Consider the following 19907-nt stretch of genomic DNA (forward strand, 5'->3'; position numbering starts at 1 on the left):
CTATTAAATAGTTAATAACTATTTAATAGCTATTGTACCTAGTTAAAATAAATTGAAAGTTGCCTGTAAAATAAAAATAAATCCTAAGATAGATGCAATATAATTATTATTTATATTGTAGCTATATTAGGGTTTATTTTAAAGGTAAGTATTTAGTTTTAAATAGGATTAACTTAGTTAATAAGATAAATATTATTTAGATTTATTTAATTAATATTTAAGTTAGGGGGGTGTTAGGGTTAGTGTTAGACTTAGGTTTAGGGGTTAATAATTTTATTACAGTGGCGGCGGTGTAGGGGGGGCAGGATAGGGGTTAATAAATTTATTATATGTGGCGACGGTGTAGGGGGGCAGATTAGGGGTTAATAAGTTTAATATAGGTTGCGGCGGGGTCCGGGAGCGGCGGTTTAGGGGTTAAACTATTTATTTAGTTGCGGCAAGGTCCGAGATCCGCAGGATAGGGGTTAATAACTTTATTATAGGTGGCGACAGTATAGGGGGGGCAGGGTAGGGGTTACTAGGTATAATGTAGGTGGCGGTGGGCTCCGGGAGCGGCGGTTTAGGGGTTAATACATTTATAAGAGTTGCGGCGGGGTCTAGGAGCGGCGGTTTAGGGGTTAATAACTTTGAGTTGCGGGGGGCTCCAGGGGCGCTGGTATAGGGGGTAGAACAGTGTAGTTAGTGTGGGTGCTTAGTGACAGGCTAGCAATAAAGCTGTCAAAAAGCCGAAGAGCAGCAAGATCGGATGAGTGATAACTCTCACAGTCCGCTGCTCATCGCCCCGTACTTGGTGCGCGGCTTTTTGACAGCTTTTTTGATAACTTAGGCAAAATTTTGCAGGTCCGCGGCGGTGATGGTAGGTGAGCTTAGGCAGGCGTATTGAACCGGCGAAGGCAGGTAAAGTAGACGGCTTGATAACTACACCCCATATTGTGTTTCATGCACTGCATATTATTTTTTGTTAATAATATTTTATTGAGGTTTTGCTTGAGAAAAAAGAGACATACAAAAAATGTCGAAACACAAATTATTATTATCTGGTATTTGTAGAGCGCCAACAGGTTCCGCAGCACTTTAAGCATAGGTGGTATATGAAAAATGATTACAGGGATCAAATGGGTAGAGGGTCCTGCCAAGAGTTGCACTGTTGTAGTCGGCTCTTATGAAGGTGAACTACAAATAGCTGGGCTCATAGGCTTACATGCTATGGGGTTTTAGGGGATAGCAGTGGAGATAGGAAGGTTAGTGAAGGTTGTAAGCGTCCCTGAATAGTAGAGTCTTCAGGGAGCACTTGAAGCTTTTAAAACTAGGGGAGATTCTTGTGGAATGAGGCAGAGAGTTCCATAAAATGGGAGCCAGTCTTGAGAAATTATGTAGATGGGAATGTGAGGAGGTAACAAGAGAGGAGGAGAGTAGGAGATCATGAGCGGAGCAAAGGGGATGGGAGGGAGAGTTTCTGGAGACAAGTTCTGAGATGTAGGGGGGAGAAATGCAATTGAGGGCTTTGTGTGTCAGAGTGAGAATTTTGTGTTTAATCCTGGAGGCAAGAGGAAGCCAGTGAAGGGATTGGCAGAGAGGTAAGGCATATGAAGAGCGACATGCAAGGAAAATGAGCCTAGCAGAGGCATTCATTATGGATTGTAAAGGAGCTAGACGGCAGCTAGGGAGACCAGAGAGGATAGGGTTGCAATAGTCGAGGGGGGGAAGGATGAGAGAGTGGATTAACATCTTTGTTGTGTCTTATGTAAGGAAATGTCTAATTTTAGCGATGTTTTTAAGGTGGAAGCGGCAGGCTTTAGCCAAAGACTGAATGTGAGGAATGAAAGAAAGATCTGAGTCAATTGTGACCCCAAGTCATCGGGCATGTGAGGTTGGGGTAATGATGGAGTTATCAACAGTTATAGAGACATGGGGGTGGAGATTTTGGAAGAAGGGGGGAAAATAAGGAGCTCAGTTTTGGAGAGATTTCGCTTGAGGTAGTGAGAGGACATCCAAGATGAGATATGAGAGAGACCGTTAGTGACACGGGTTAGCAAGTAAGGAGATAGTTCTGGTGCAGAGAGGTACATTTGGGTATCGTCGGCATACAAATGATAATGAAACCCATGGGACTTTATTAAGGTACCTAGTGAGGACGTCTAGATTGAGAAGAGAAGGGGACCGAGGACAGAGCCTTGTGGTACCCCAACAGAAAGAGGTAACGGGGCAGAGGATACCCCAGAAAAGGCTACACTTAAGGTATGGTTAGACAGATAGGAAGAGAACCAAGAGAGAGCTGTGTCACAGATGCCGAAGGATTGGAGGTTATGGAGCAAAAGAGGGTGGTCGACAGTATCAAAGGCTGCAGACAGATCAAGGCGGATAAGTAAAGAGAAGTGGCCTTTTGATTTTGCTGTAAGTAGGTCATTGGTAACCTTAACAATTGCTGTCTCTGTTGAGTGAAGGGGGCGAAATCCAGATTGCAGTGGGTCAAGGAGGGAGTTTAATGTAAGGAAATGGGATAGAAGTGCATATACTAGCTTTTCAAGAAGCTTTGAGGCAAGAGGTAGTAGGGAAATAGGCCAGTAGTTGGATGGGGAGGTTGGATGGAGAGAAGGTTTTTTGAGGATAGGTGTGACTAATGCATGTTTAAGAGATGTTGGAACTATACCAGTGCTGAGGGAGAGGTTGAAGATGTGTGTGAGTATAGCGGTAAGGGTAGAAGAGAGGGAAGGGAGTAGTTGTGAGGGCATGGGGTCGAGGGGACAAGTAGTGAGGTGAGAGGATAGTATAAGGGCAGAAACTTTATCCTCTGTAACAGGGGCAAAAGAGCTAAATTTATGGCTATGTGGGTTTTGGATGATTGTGAGCTTTTGAGGGGGTGGGAGACCAAAAGTATGTTGAGAGCTGATTTCATTTCTGATGGAGTCGATTTTGTTGTTGAAGTAGCTGGAAAAATCTTGGGCTGAGAGAAAAGATGTGGTGGGAGGTGGGGGTGGGCGGAGAAAATTATTGAATGTGGAGAACAGACATTTTGGGTTTGAAGAAAGAGTAGAGATAAGAGTAGAGAAGTAATGTTGCTTATATAGATTAAGGGCAGAATAGTAAGAGTTCAAGATGAACTTATAGTGAAGAAAGTCAGCAGAACTCAGATTTCCTCCAGTGTCGCTCAGCAGTACGGGAACATCTGCATAGGTACAGTGTCAGAGGAGTATGCCAGGACTGAGGATGCGTGTATGTTTTCCAAGCTATGGTATGTGGAGCCAGGTTATCAAGGACCGATGTAAGGGTGGAGTTATAGTGGCAGATGGATTCATCAGGACAGGAGAAGGAGGGGATTGAAGAGAGAAGAAGTTTGAGAGAGCTAGCGAGCTGTTGATGATCTAATGACTTGATTCTTCTGTGAAGTTTAGTGTGAGGGGTAGAAGGAGGGAGAGTTGTAGGGAGGGAGGTGATGGTACAAGTGAGGAGGTGGTGGTCAGAAAAAGGAAAAGGTGAGTTTGTGAAGTTTGAGATAGTGCATCGATAACTGAAAATAAGATTAAGGGAGTGACCATCTTTTTGAGTGGGAGAGTCAGTCCATTGTGACAGGCTGAAAGAGGAAGTGAGTTGCAGAAGTTGTTTTGCAGAGGCAGTGGGATTATCAACAGGGAGGTTGAAGTCACAGAGAATGAGGGCAGGGGTATCTGAGGAAAGGAAGTAAGGTAGCCAGGTGGCAAAATGATCTGGAATTAGAGTTGTGGAGCCAGGGGGCGGTATAGAGATGGGAGAGAATAAGTGAATTATGTGTGTTTCAAATTAAGAAAATGTGAGGGAAGAGAAAGGATGTATTTGTTGAAAGGTGCAACGAGAGTCAAGTAAAATACCAACACCACCTCCTTGTCTATTGTCAGACCTAGGAGTGTGGCTGAAGTGGAGACCCCCATGTGACAGTGCAGCAGAGGAAGCAGTGTCTGAAGGAGAGAGCCAAGTTTCTGTGAGAGCCAGAAGATTGAGAGAGTGGGAGATAAAGAGGTCATGGAAAGAAGTGAGTTTGTTGCAAACAGAGCGAGAGTTCCATAGTGCACAAGTGAAGGGGGTGGTGGCTTTAGATGCAAGAGGAATAAGATTAAGGTTACCAGAGTTTTGTTTTTGAAGTCTATTGAAGGGTACACATGGGTGTGCAGGGCAAGGAAGTTGTGGGGGACCAGGATTAGGGGAGATGTCGCCAGCAGCTAGTATGAGCAAGAGGGAGAGTGACATGAGATGAGATGCGGATTTGCAGTAGTGAGACTGTTTTTGTGATAAGTTGCAAGGGGGAGAGAGAGTCTTTAGGAATGTGTGAAGTTCATGAATACAAATGTAAGGTAAGGTTAAGAGAGATGGGCTAATGAGCAATGCAGATGGTGAGGGGTAAGTAGTAATACAATAAAGTAGTTTGTTAAACAGACAAAAAGTGGCAAAAAGGGATATTAAGACATTGTGCATTTTTTACAAAATAGTCAGACAGTGTATAAAACTCAGTATAAAAACAGAAACTTATCCCTTGTCCAATCCTTGTATAATTCGTTGTGCCTCACTTATAAATGGTCACTTAAGAGATTTAAACAGATGATCTTACACTATTGCTATCTAACCTACATTGCTAACCCCTGCATTGCTTTCCCCATAGCAGTGTTAAATTTATAGGCCAGAGCAGTCAGCTGAATGCAATAAATTAGGTAATGACATGATCACAGACAGTAAAAGGCCAATTGGAAAAATGTGATTCAGGGTGAGATAAGTTAAAAATAACAGACAATATAATTTGGGGAAGGTTGTGGTTAAACCATTAGTGAAATTATAAATTTAGGAATTAAAAAAAGTATTTGCAAGGTTTAAACATCACATAGACAAAGGCAAGATATCGGCATGGTAAATACATCATTAATTATACAGACAAATGCAAAAATAGAGGTGTGCAATACAGATGACACAAAACAGGGAAAATGGCAGGATTTGAATGCATGGACCCAATTCACATACCAAAAGAGAAGCTTGCAATACAGATGACACAAAAACAGGGAAAATGGCAGGATTTTAATGCATGGACCCAATTCACATACCAAAAGAGAAGCTTGCAATACAGATGACACAAAAACAGGGAAAATGGCAGGATCTAATTGCACGGACCCAATTCACATACCAAAAGAGAGGCTTGCAATACAGATGACACAAAAACAGGGAAAATGGCAGGATTTGAATGCAGGGACCCAATTCACATACCAAAAGAGAGGCTTGCAAAACAGATGACACAAAAACAGGGAAAATGGCAGGATTTGAATGCAGGGACCCAATTCACATACCTGAAAGCAGAAGAGAGAGTAGGTTCACTCAGCATTCCTTAGCAGATGTCAATAGGCAGTTTGTTAGTTAATAAACAGTAGTGTGGTGAGTATTGAGTATCAGTCTTATATAATTTGTTGTGCCACACTTCACTTAAGAGATGTGAACAGATGATCTTACACTATTGCTATCTAACCTACATTGCTAACCCCAAACGACAACATTGTCATAAAACATATTACAATGATATAAACAATAAGCAAGTGATTATTCAAACAAAAGCATCTGAAACCTCCATTTCGTAGTTATGGTTACTTTCATAAATGACTAATTAGCTGGCCGCTTATGGACCCTGTGATATTGGTAGCACTGGTAAGGCATGTTAGTCAAAATGAAGACCCAGTTGGGTCTAATGACACTCAGTAAGTATCTAAGAGATTTATCAGCGGGTAAGCACTGCTTGAGATAATATAAAATAGGAAAAATAGGAATATAGTTAACTGTCGGATTTAAATTGAATGTAGCCCACCAGGTATGTAGGGGGGCGGGGGTGTTAATGCAGTGTAGCATAGCATACTTGCTGCTGCTGTGGTTATGTTAATCATATCAACGACCCTCTTGGGTCTAACGGCTTTTAGTAGAAGTGTAAGTATGGTCTTGTATAATAACAGTAAAGTACATACTGGCGTTGTGCTAATTCTAGTTTTTCAACGGGCGAGCATTATTTCAAATTATGTAACATTGAAGGGTTAGATATATATATATACACATGGTCTCTTATGTGCCCGGAGATAGTATGGAACATATAAGGTCTCAACAACATGGTGAAGTAGCACCTTGATTTCTTGTTAGGAACTATGTCAGAAATACAGAGAAGATAGTGCTGGTATCTCCCATTATAGCTTGCCACATGGCTCTATAGCTTAAAGGGACACTGTACCCAAAAATTTTCTTTCATGATTCAGATAGAGCATGCAATTTTAAGCAACTTTCCAATTTACTCCTATTATCAAACCTTCTTTATTCTCTTGGTATCTTTATTTGAAATGCAAGAATGTAAGTTTAGATGCCGGCCCATTTTTGGTGAACAACCTAGGTTGTCCTTGCTGATTGGTGGATAAATTCATCTACCAATCAAAAACTGCTGTCCAGAGTGCTGAACCAAGAAAAAAGCTTAGATGCCTTCTTTTTCATATAAAGATAGCAAGAGAACAAAGAAAAATTGATAATAGGAGTAAATTAGAAAGTTGCTTAAAATTGCATGCTCTATCTGAATCACAAAAGAATTTTTTTGGGTACAGTGTCCCTTTAATTAGCTGTGAAATGTAGGATTACGGAAAATGATCAAAATCTTGAAAGTATGTGAGGTTACACCTATAAGGCTCGAGAATAAAACAGAGCATATAATAAACAACATTGGCAGGACAAAATATGAACATCCCACAGAAATAGTATCCTCTTCCATCATGGTCTCAACTATCGAACATTTGAACTATATTAAAATATTTAGTAGACAACAAAATATATCTAACTATGAGGTCACATTTGTACTCTAAAAAACAGTAAATTAATGCCTGCTGCAAAAACAGACATCCCATACTGAAGACTTTTTCATATAGGTATCACGCTTACCCACTTAGCCATAGAAGTTGAGGAGTGAATACATTATGTGCACCATCATGCCAGTCCCTTGAAATAGTGCAGCATCATCTATCACCCTGTATGTATTCTCTATGAATTGCTAATAGCTGCAACATTGGGGAGTGTAATGGGTGGAAGCTGCACAATATACATAAAATAGTACAACATCAAATAGATTGAAATATGCAAACTAAGTACATTGCTGAAAATAATTTACAGAATAGGTTCCATGTACGAGATTCATAATGTTATAAGGGTTACAAAACCTAATGGAGAATACTCTTTAATGGGTAGTAGTCATCCTCACCAAGGGGCATGAAAATGTAAGATAAGAGCATGTACTATGGGAATAGTATTAGATAATACAGTGTATATGTACCAAAGATATAAGTAGCGTCTGAACCAATGTGTACTAGGGTTAAACCTCCTTTATAGTTATAAACGTGTCGTTTACCAAAATGAATAGGGGAGGCTTATACGTGTATATGATATGAAGCAAGGGGACCCTGGCACCACACCACTTCCTTAGTTAATGGGACTAAGGGTTGCTTATGGTCACATGTTGTTCATGGCCCCCTAACTCCCTCGTCAGCTGAGGAAGAGAGAGGAATTATGTCTCCCAATAATGTACAAGAGTAAGTATCTACATATATTATCAGAATGACCATAGCAATCTAAGAGATATTGCACACTAGAAAGGACCTAAGCATAAATGGTGAATACTAATGGCTATAGTGAGAGGGAGGGATGCGTGATATGTGCCATAGGTGTCTCAGAATAACTATGGGAAATGTAAAGAAGAGAACTATCTAAGATTCACACAAACATAAAGCAGGAACGTCTATGAGCATATATATATATATATATATATATATATATATATATATATATACAGTATATATATATATATACTGTATATAATAGCTCCATTCTTTAAGATATATTAAGTGCTGGTAATCTATCCCACTGCTACCCTTACACAGTACCCCTCCATTAATGGTTGTGAGTTCCTTTCTGAAGATAAGTCCTTCATGAAATACACTGCTCTTTCTATCTGATGGTTCTCCACGATCGCTAGCAAACTATCACTTACTCTGACATCTCGCCATGAATAGAGAGCTATCACTGCAGGTCCTGAACAAAGGCTCTTTCACATCCATCCATCTCAATAGGCATCAGGGCCACCCATCCTGAAAGTCATGACAATGAGAGCCCTCCCTCAAGTATTTGAGACCGGCAGTTCAAATAGGTGTCAAGCCTGGGAGCCCCCACTTCATCGGCTATCTCTGAAGTTGATGCAGGGAAGGACTCGTTCATCTCAGCAAAGTTCACTGACCCCTGATCTGAGGTCGTGCCAGAGTGCAGCTGGAGTCTACTCAGTGGGCGCAATCTCTGGGCCTCCACACCAGTAATCTCCCGACCGTCCAATGTCTGTGGGACTGACTCCTCAAGCACCCAGGAACATTCACCTTTCACCCCGCCATCACCCACAGTAGTGTCCTCCATATGCTGATCTCCAGTGTGAGGGCCATACAGGGCCTTTATACGAGGTGAGGAGCCAGTATATTCTACTAGATGTTCATTAAACCTGTCCCGGGTTTGGCCGGAGGTAAGTCTTAATGTCTGGGTAAGGACGGTATGTTGAGTGTCGAGTCTGGACATAAGATTGCGCAGTTCAGTTACGATATGCGCCTCCATGTTAAGTGGGTTGTAACAGTTATATTGACCTGCAGCGATCATGAATCTCAGAGAAGCATAATTCGGGCTAATTGAAAACAGACCTGCTGCGTGTAGGATAGGTGTCTAGGGTCCAAGATGGCGCCTCGCACTTCTGTTGCAAGCTCTTCACTGAGGTCCGGTATCCCTTTTAATTTATTAGCTGCCCTATAAGGAGTAGAGAGGTATGGATTTCGTATTTCTGTAGTCAGAGTCTGAATAATGCCCTAAATAGCTCTTAAGGAGTGTCTAGTTAGGTAAGGCAGGTATTAAATTTAATTTCTTGTTGGAGCTCTAAAGATGTGCGTCTCATCGCTTGGGCTGTTGGCTCCGCCCCACTGCACTGCATATTTTATTTGACAAGTCAGGTTGCTTAAGTGCTCGGCATATCCGTTTGAAAATTAGGAGCCAGTAAGAATATTTAGGAGCCAGACATATTTTTAGGAGCCAGACAGTGGTATTTGTATATAGATATATGGAGAGTAACCCAAAAAGTTAGGAGCCAGGGGTAAAATTCTAGGAGCCAGTGGCTCCCTGGCTCTTGGGATTGTTGAGCCCTGGCTTAATGTATATGTGTTTAACTGGTGTTGCCCCCTTAAATGTTATTACAGTGTTTCTCCTTGCCCTTTTTTTTGTTACGCTGTTAGTTTATTACACTGCACAGAGTAAACTATTTAGGTGTAGGGGGGTAGAGTGAGCATTATTAAGATGCCGGGGGAAGAATTATACAGCACACAGTATAGGCTTCCTTTCAGAGCAGCATGGGTGTTATTTCTCTTTGGAAAGAAGAGTGTTAAACTGTTTTCCCACATAACAGCCATTTTTCTCACATTCACCATTCTAGTTTCTCTTTTGGTGTCCTTCATTCGCATCAGTCACTCTTATATTCTCTTCTGAGCAGTTTTTCAGAGGGGGTAACATTCCCTATACCAGGTGTTTTTTTTTAAGAGGTTATATCCACTTTGGTTTGCTTGATACTACTTTACTGCGGTATACTTTATTACTATAAGGTGATCCTTGTGCCTTTACATTTCAGTGCCTGACATTAGTTGTGTTACTCTGTGCTGTCTGTTTTACTGTATTTGGTTATGGAGCATACTGGAACTGTTCCTCCTGGGTTAGACCCTTTTTGAGGGTAAAATCTATAGATAAGTTAATGCCTTGAAAATTGTCTGATCATCTTTACAGTACCTGCTTACATTATGTATTGCAGTTACAAATGTCTACTACTGCAGTAAGATCACTTTGTGCCCAGTCAGTTAATACTGCTCAGTGTGACGCTACTGATTTTACTCCTGGTTTTAAGGATTACTTACAGTTTATTTCTGAGGTTTCTTCTAGTTCTACAAGAGGAGATATACCTACAGTTTCTGCTGCTGTCAAGCCAATTAAGTTTCTGACTCTGAGGAGTTTCTGACTATGAGGAGGCGTCATTTAATTTTAAGGTTGAGCATCTAGGATAACACTAGTATAAGACTGTAAAAACAACTGGATCTTATCTTCAAACAATTCAGTTAAAGTTTTTCCAGTCACAGTCGCAGACTCAGAATTATTATCCAAGGAATGAGACACACCTTGGTTCCCTTTATCCCTTCTCCTATATTTGAAAAGTTGTTTCTGGTTCCAGCTACTAATTTGGTACCTTGGGAAACCATTCAAATGGGGGATGGAGCAATTTCTACTTCAGCTAAAAGAACCAAAATTCTCTGGAAGACAGCACTTCCTTCAGAGATCCTATGGACAGGGCCAGACTGGGAAATTAGACTGGCCCCAGAAATGTTTGAATACTGGCCCCAGCCCCCCCCCCCAGCCCCGACTTCATCCCTTTTACCTTACCTTTTTACTCTGGAACAGTCCCCCACACTCTTATTAGGAGCAGTCCTCTGATACTTTTCTGCTGCCACTGGCTTCTGCACCCTCGTCAGGAGCAGTTCAGCCTTGAAGAAATTCACAACTCATATACACAAGGCTCACTTTTTGACCTCCCTGACCAAAGATGTGGCCCTACGGTGATGGCGGCACATTGGCAAAAGTCCTGGTATGCCAGTGGGCTAATTCTGCACTGCCTATGGATAGGAAACTGGAAAGTTATCTCAGGAAGTCCTTCAAGTGGGTCTTTTGTTTCAACCAGCTGTGGGTATTGCTTGTGTTGCTGGAGCAGCATCTCTCTGGTGCGATTCCTTGTCTGAGTTGGTGTCAGATGAAACGTCTTTAGAGGCTATTCAAGAACGTATACGGTTCTTAAGGTTGGCTAACTCCTTGATTTGTGATGCTGTAATTTAAATTATTTGCATTAATGCAAAGAATACAGCTCTGGCTGTTCTTACTGGAAGCGCCCTATGGTTAAAACCTCGGTCTGATGACATGGTTTCAAAGTCAAGACTTTTATTCTTATCCTTTCAAGGAAAGATTTTTTTGGCCAGGTTTGAGTTCTATTATTTCCACTGTTACAGGCAGCAAGGGAGCATTTTTACCCCAAGTTACAAAATCTAGATCCAAGGGAAAATCCATCAATAGTTTGCTTTCCTTTTATCAGTCCAGAAACCAAAAATCTGCACAGAAGTTGGAATCCACAAAGTCTTCCTGGAAGCTCAATCCAGTATGGAATAAATCTAAGCAGACTAAGAAATCTCCTTCCAGTGCAAAATCTGCATGATAGTGCAGCTCCCGGCCCAGACTCATTGCTGGTAAGGGGCAGGTTAAGCCTTTTTAAGAAGGCCTGGTCTTAGTCTGTTCAGGACCCTTGGGTAATGGAGATTATTTCTCAATGGTACAAAATAGGTTTTCAATTTTGGCCTCTTTGAGGGAGGTTTCTTCTGTTTCATGTCTCAAAGAGATCAGAGAAGAGATTGGCTTTTATTCAGTGTATTCAAGATCTAGAGGACATGGTAGTGACTGTTTCTCTGTCAGAACAAGGGAAAGGGTTCTACTTCAATATTTTTATTGTTCTAAAGATGGAGGGAACCTTCAGACCATGACTGGATCTGAAAATATTAAACACATTTTTGCAGGTTCAAGATAGAATATAACAGATCCATCCTTCCATTAGTCCTGCAGGGTCATTTCATGATAACTATAGAAAGATGCTTACCTGCATATTCCTATTAACAAAGAACATGATCAGTTTCTTTGTTTTGCTTTTATGAAAAGACAGTAACAGCTTAGCTACAGCTCCCAGGGTTTTCACCAAATTTTATAGTGCGCTGTTGTGGGTTATCAGAGCTCAGAGCATAGCTGTAGCTCCTTACTTGGACAATATTTTGGATCAGGCACCATCCTTTACTTTAGTGACTGCTCACACAGAAAAACTATTCTGGTTTCTTAACAGATCAATGTAAACTCAAGCTACAATCTGCTTATCGGAATCTTCACTCTCTGTCTTGGGCTTCCATGGCTCAGTGCATGGAGGTAGTGGGCCTAATGATGGCAGCATCAGAGGCCATTCCATATGCAAGCTCTATAACTATGCATGCTACTGCAGTGGAATGGAAACCACACCAATCTGTCTCAGTTCAGCAGTCCCCATGGTCAAACAGTCTGTTTCTTGGTGGACATCTCCCATATAAGTGTCTCAGGGGATGTTTTTTTCTACGTCTGTCATGGGAAATATAATTACCCCTGACGCAAGCTTCGCAGGCTTGGTTGCAGTCTTGGGTCCTCAGAGGTCTCAGGAAGTTTGGTCCCTTTCAGGAGGCGAGGTTACCAATCAATATCTTAGAACTCTGTGCGATCTTACCATAGTTTTTAGTCCAAAAACATCACAGCGGTAGTTTATATAAATCATCAAGGTGTTACTCCAAGTTCCCTAGCAAAGAAGGAGGTGTCTCCATTTGTAAGGCTTGAAGAAAACTTCAGTTGTGGATCTCAACTGCAGAGTAATAAATTGTTAGTTTGTATCACTTGGCACAAGATTATTATTGAAATAGTAATCCAAAGGTGCTTTAAGTGAATTAATAAGAGTAGAATAATGTATCAGGTTAGCATACACAATAATACCATGTGTTACTAAATAGATGTATCCAATTAGATTTGATACAATAGTGTCTGTTCAACAAGGAAGGAATCAGTGAACAACTGTAAATAAATGTCTCTCCTGACAGAACTCGAGAACAGCAGAGAGGTCACAGATTCTATATCAGCAGAAAGTAATAAGACTGACAAAACCTCAGAAGCTGAGTACTTGGAAGAGACTCAAATGTTTAGGAAAGTTCGGTGGAGAGTCACAGAGAGAGAGAGACGTCACTGTTGGGAGTGTCCTATCTCCGGTAACGGAGTAAGTATCAAAGTCACGTAAATTTCAGTCTAATTTTATATATGTAACCAGGTCGTGTTGTTATTTTGTAACAATTAGGAAGTCCATACCTAATCTCTGTTAAGCCTAGATTTAGCAGGGCTGTGTGGTGGCTGAGTGCAAAGAAGTGGTCTGACACTGACACAGGTCGAATTCCGAAGTGCTTGAACTGATCACGTAGCAATGTATTTGCACAGCCTGAACTCGGCAGGCAGTGAGGCGTCTGAGAGGAGGTGGAGCGGACACACCGAAAATTCCAAGCGTTACCTCAGATGTACATTGTTCACGAAGGATCAGCTGATTGTAGACAAACTTGAGAAAAGTAGATTAATTTAGGCAGGTTGTAATCCAATAAACTTTGAATAAGATGGAGATAATTCACCAAGTGAAAGTGGAGTAACTGGTTCAGCTCACTGTAACTATCACAATAACTAAGCACCTGCGTGACGTCAGAGAGCAGATTAAATAGTGGAAGTAAGCATGTTTAAAGAGACAGATGACAATTAGTATGCTGTATGAGGGGAGAGTTAGATAGATTCCTGACACCATTCTAGCTTGGTCAGAATCTCATCGGTGTACCATTTCAGCAATTCACATTCCCGAAGTCAACAACTTGGAAGGGGATTAATTGAGTCACCAGATTCTTTTTTCTGGGGAATGTTCTCTTGAATCAGGAGATTTTCGATCAGTTGCTACTTCACTGGGGTCTATCAAAGATCGAATTGATGGCAGTTCCTTGGTCTTTTTATCTAGTTTATGCTAGATCTGAGGGTGATTGCGCGGATCAAACAGGATGTATTTTAGCAACTCTAAAAGCTCCTGCTTGGCCTCGCAGGATTTTTTGTGCAGATCTAGTTCAGATATCCAGCACTCTGTGGCGTCTTCCTCAGCATACAGATCTATCAACTCGGGGTTCTTTCTTTTCTCAAAATATTCAGTCTGTTTGACTGCTTGGAGGTTGAACAGTCCTTTCCAAAAGGGTATTTTCAGATGTTGTGGTGGATACCTTAATTCAGGCTTGTTAACCAGTTATGAGGAAGATTTACAATAAGGTTTGGAAACTGTATATTTCATGGTGTCTGAAGTGGACTATACATGGCATTCCTTCAGAATTCCTCGAATTTTAATTTTTTTTCAAGATGGCTTAGACAAAGGCTTGTCGGCCAGCACTTTGAAAGATCATATTTCTCATTTGTTGTAAGATTCTATAATGACTTATCTTGAGTAGGATCGCAACTGCCGGAGTTGTTAATTTTAGAATGTATCACTCTTAGCAACAGACTATTTTATTAGCATAGGCTGTGTTGTATCAGAGTGAGATTTTCTCAAATGACTTCTTTGGTCAATAATGTGGGAAGGGCAACTTTATAATGTAGCAATACTGCTATACGTGAAAAGAAACTAAAATGAAATGGTTACTTTCACCTTTAATGTAACTGGTAGAGTTATGGCTTTGAACTCTTATTTAATAATCCTGAGTACCAGTGTGAGGTCTTGTAACGTGCAGCTGCTGACAGGCTTCAGTGACTCCTTCTGTGTAGCCGGGAGATAGCGCAGTGAAACTTGAAGCCGCAGGCAGAGGCGTGACTGACTGCCTGAGAGTTCTCCTTTCGGTGACATCACACTAGCCCCGTAGCGCTGTAACGGAGGCGGCTTCCAAAAGACTTAACTCAGATTACCCAAATAGCTGAAGGTATGGGGATGCGATGGGAAAGTCTGTGTGTAACGAGAGGGTAAGCTGCAATTGAACTCACTTGATAGTTTCCCGTGTAAGTCCCGGTAGCTCTCAGGTTGCGAGTAACTTAAGCAGTGTGAAGATCCTCGGTAGAGAAAGCAGTAAGAAGCTGCACCAATTCAGGCAGTGTAACCGACTGGAACCTCAGAGGTTGTTTAGGCAAGTTGCAGGTATATAACAATTCTGGTACTGTATGACGGAAAAGAGTAATAATAAACCAGCTATAACTGGTATTTGTAATCCAATACTTGAGTATTATCTGCATTCAATATTTCCATGAACAAGGTGCTCTTAAGAACTGAGCAAACAGCCTAGCTGTACTGAACACAAAAACTAAGCACTTGTTTGGGGCGGAGACATGCCTTAAATACAGGTGTGTGAAAGGTGAGCTGCAGTAGTAAGGAAAACCAGGAATGGAATCCTTACAGTTCCCCCCCTTCAAGGAAGCTGACCACGGCTGGATGCTTAGGTCTCTGTGGAAAACGTCTATGGAAGCGTGCAACCAACCTCGTAGCATCTATGTGGTTATGGGGTTCCCAGGAGTCCTCATCGGAAGAAAAACCCTTCCATCTCACAAGATACTGAAGTTCTCCATTAGAATACCTTGAATCCAGAAGATCTTGGACTTCATAGACATTACTGTCTAGTGTTACAGGATCTGGAGGAAGAAGAGGTATAAAAGGGACCTGGCCAACATAAGGTTTGAGCAATGAGACGTGGAACGTGGGGTGGATTACTAATGAATCAGGCAGGTCCAATGTGACAGCATTCTCATTTAGAACACGTGTAATCCTAAACGGTCCGATGAATAAACTGGCCAATTTTTTCTTGGGGAGGTGTAATTTGATGTTCTTTGTTGATAACCACACCAGGTCTCCTACTTTATACTTCGGAGCGGCTCTTCGTCGTAAGTCATAGTACTTTTTCTGAGATGCTTGTGCATGCTGTATATTGGTGCGTATATGCTGGAAGTTTTCGGCCAACCGTTGGATTAATTCATCAACGGAAGGGGTATCTTCTGAGGAGGAATGTTGAATACTGAATCTAGGATTGAATCCATAATTCGCGAAGAAAGGAGAGTAATTGGTAGTACTATTGATCGTGTTATTGTATGAAAACTCGGCCATGGCGAGGAAGGATGACCATTTATTTTGATGGTAAGAACAGTAACAACGTAGATATTGTTCGAGCCATTGATTTAGCCTTTCAGTTTGGCCGTTCGTCTGGGGGTGGAAGGCTGTACTCAACCGTTGTTCAATTTGAAGAGACTTAGTGAGTGCTTTCCAAAACTTTGAGGTGAACTAGCTACCTCTGTCAGTGGTTAAAACAGTTGGTAACCCATGATATCGTACTACGTGGTTCAAGAACAAATGTGCTGTTTCTGAAGAAGTAGGCAACTTGTGGTAAGAAATGAAATGGGTCATTTTAGTGAAGTGATCTGTTACAACCAAAATGGTTGTGAGTCCAGAGCTTGGTGGTAAGTCCACTATGAAATCCATACCTAAGTGAGCCCAAGGTGATGTGGGGATATCCAAAGGCATAAGATGACCGTATGGAGGTTGTCTCTCAGGTTTGGATACTATACAACTGTTACACTGCTGAAGGTATTCCTTGATAGTGCTTTCCATAGATGGCCACCAATATGTTCTGGTTATTAGCTCCTTGGTGCGTCTGATTCCTGCATGACCTAGTAAAGGTGGGTCATGGTGTTCCTTAATGATCTGTGCTCTAAGTTTTTCTGGAACATATAACTTAGAGCCATGGTAATAAAAGCCCTCTTTCCTAATCAGAGAGTTCAATGGGGTACGTTTCTCCGAAACTAAGGCAGCTTCATAGTCTTGGACTGAGATAGAAAGTAGAGCCAGGAATCTTGAGGGTGGCAAAATACAGCTAGGTGGATGTTGCTGAATGGGTCTTTGGTCTCTACGGGACAGGGCATCTGCTTTTCCGTTTTTTGATCCTGGTCTGTACATGATTTGGAAATCAAAGCGACTAAAGAAGAGGCTCCATCTTACCTGTCTGGCAGATAGAGTTTTGTTGTTTTGTAGGAATTCAAGGTTTCGATGGTCGCTATAAATAATGATGGGACTGGAGGTACTTTCTAAAAGATGTCTCCAGAATTCCAATGCTCTTTTAATAGCCAGTAATTCTTTATCACCTATTGAGTAATTCATCTCTGCTGATGACATAATCTTGTAATAGAATCCAATAGGGAATAGATGGTCTTTAATTGTTTTGCGTTGTGAGAGGACTGCACCGAGTGCATAGTCTGAAGAATCGACTTCTAGAATGTACTGAAGGTCGGGATCAGGGTACTTTAAAATAGGAGCGGAAGAGAAAGATTCCTTTAGGAAACTGAAAGCATCAGCAGCTTCTTTTGTCCAACGGAAAATACAATTAGGACTGGTAAGCTTCGTAAGTGGCTTGGAAATTCTAGAAAAGTTGCGAATGAATTTCCTATAATAATTACTGAAACCAAGGAATTTTTGGAGGTCCTTTCTCGTGAGAGGAGTAGGCCAAGATTTTACTGCATCAACTTTGCCCTCTTGCATTTGAATGCCCTCTGGGCTGATGGAATAACCAAGGAAATCTATAGTCCTAGTGTGAAAGATGCATTTTTCCAGTTTGGCGTAAAGTCGGTGGACCTGGAGACGTGACAGAACCCAACTAACATGTTTTATATGGTCAGTTGTATTAGAGGAATAAATTAAGATGTCATCTAGGTAAACTATGACACAGATATCGAGTAGATCATGGAAGATATCATTTACGAAAAACTGGAAAGTAGCTGGTGCGTTAGTGAGGCCGAAAGGCATAACCAAGTATTCATACAGTCCATATCTGGTTCTGAAAGCAGTGAGCCATTCATCACCCTCTCTGATGCGTACAAGATTGTATGCTTCCCTAAGATCCAACTTAGTGTATATGAATGAGTGGGAGCGGATATCGGTTTTTAATGGTGATCTTGTTTAGTTGTCTGAAGTCGATGATAGGGCGTAAGGACTGATCCTTGTTCCGGACAAAAAACATTCCAGCTCCAGCGGGAGAGACGGATGGCCGAATAAAACCTTTCTTCAAGTTCTCATCTAAATAAGTTTTACTGTAAGATTCTATAATGACTTATCTTGAGTAGGATCGCAACTGCCGGAGTCTCTTAGCAACAGACTATTTTATTAGCATAGGCTGTGTTGTATCAGAGTGAGATTTTCTCAAATGACTTCTTTGGTCAATAATGTGGGAAGGGCAACTTTATAATGTAGCAATACTGCTATACGTGAAAAGAAACTAAAATGAAATGATTACTTTCACCTTTAATGTAACTGGTAGAGTTATGGCTTTGAACTCTTATTTAATAATCCTGAGTACCAGTGTGAGGTCTTGTAACGTGCAGCTGCTGACAGGCTTCAGTGACTCCTTCTGTGTAGCCAGGAGATAGCGCAGTGAAACTTGATGCCGCAGGCAGAGGCGTGACTGACTGCCTGAGAGTTCTCCTTTCGGTGACGTCACACTAGCCCCGTAGCGCTGTAACGGAGGCGGCTTCCAAAAGACTTAACTCTGATTACCCAAATAGCTGAAGGTATGGGGATGCGATGGGAAAGTCCGTGTGTAACGAGAGGGTAAGCTGCAATTGAACTCACTTGATAGTTTCCCGTGTAAGTCCCGGTAGCTCTCAGGTTGCGAGTAACTTAAGCAGTGTGAAGATCCTCGGTAGAGAAAGCAGTAAGAAGCTGCACCAATTCAGGCAGTGTAACCGACTGGAACCTCAGAGGTTGTTTAGGCAAGTTGCAGGTATATAACAATTCTGGTACTGTATGACGGAAAAGAGTAATAATAAACCAGCTATAACTGGTATTTATAATCCAATACTTGAGTATTATCTGCATTCAATATTTCCATGAACAAGGTGCTCTTAAGAACTGAGCAAACAGCCTAGCTGTACTGAACACAAAAACTAAGCACTTGTTTGGGGCGGAGACATGCCTTAAATACAGGTGTGTGAAAGGTGAGCTGCAGTAGTAAAGAAAACCAGGAATGGAATCCTTACATTTGTCTTATTTCATAGAAAGCTTCAGGCTCTGGTTAGAATCATTATCAAGCCAATTACCTCCCCCAATCTTAACTTGGTCTTGAGAGTTTTACAATCTTCTTCATTTGAACCCATGGACGCTTTGGACCTTCAGCTGTTGTCTTAGAAGGTTTTGTTTCTATTAGCTATTTCTTCTGCCAGGAGAGTCTCTGACTTGTCAGCTCTTTCCTGAAATCCTCAATATTGGGTGTTCCATCAGAACAAGGCAGTTTTACATACTTTGTTTAGTTTCTTACCTAAGGTGGTCTCTGTGGAGAATATTAATCAGGAAATTGTCGTTTCCACTTTTTGCCCTAACCTTAAAATTTTCAAAAGAGAGATTGTTGCACAATTTTGTGGTCAAGTTGTTGAAATTCTATTTGCAAGCTACTAGGGACTTTCATCAGCCCTCAAGTTTATTTGTTTTGTTCTCAGATAGACACAAGTTCCAAAAGTACATGTCTGTTTTTTCATGGTTAGAGTCTGATTCATAGGGCTTACTTGGAGGAGGGACAGACTCTGCCTTTGTGTATTACAGATCATTCAATTTGTAATGTTCTGTGTTTCCTTCTTGGGCCATCAAAAATTAGGTGTCGATAGACCAAATTTGCAAGGCTGCAACATGGTTGCCTTTGCATACTTTCAACCAAATGTTATTTTGATTTATTTGCCTCGGGTGAGGTAGCCTTTGGCAAGAATGTTCTTCCTGGTAAATAGGTGTCTGCCTGTTTCCCTTTTCCCTCCCATTTTTTTGTGTACTCCACAGGTTGGGTATTAATTCCCAAAAGTATGTAATCCTGGACTCTCACCACTTTAAGTAAGAAAACAATTTATTCATACCTGATAAATTCCTTCCTTTCTTGGTGCGGAGAGTCTATGAACTCTTACATTGTTCCTAGTTGATTGCAGTTCTAGTTTGTACCTCTTTATCCTACTGTCTTTCCTACTTTTTTTGGCTATACGATAGAATAAGAGGTACAGGGAAGTAGGAGGGATATTAAAGCTCTTGTTATAGGGTGTCTTTGTCTCCTCCTTGTGGTCAGGTGAGGAATTCCCAACAGTAAGGAATTGTGGACTCTCACCATCACTGAGATGGCTATTGTATCCTGTGAGGCCTCCGTCATCAAGGGGTTAAAAACAAAACAAAAAACCCTTTCAATTTATTTCTTTTGTCA

Source organism: Bombina bombina, chromosome 2 (genome assembly GCF_027579735.1).
Source record: "Bombina bombina isolate aBomBom1 chromosome 2, aBomBom1.pri, whole genome shotgun sequence".
Classification (NCBI taxonomy): Eukaryota; Metazoa; Chordata; class Amphibia; order Anura; family Bombinatoridae; genus Bombina; species Bombina bombina.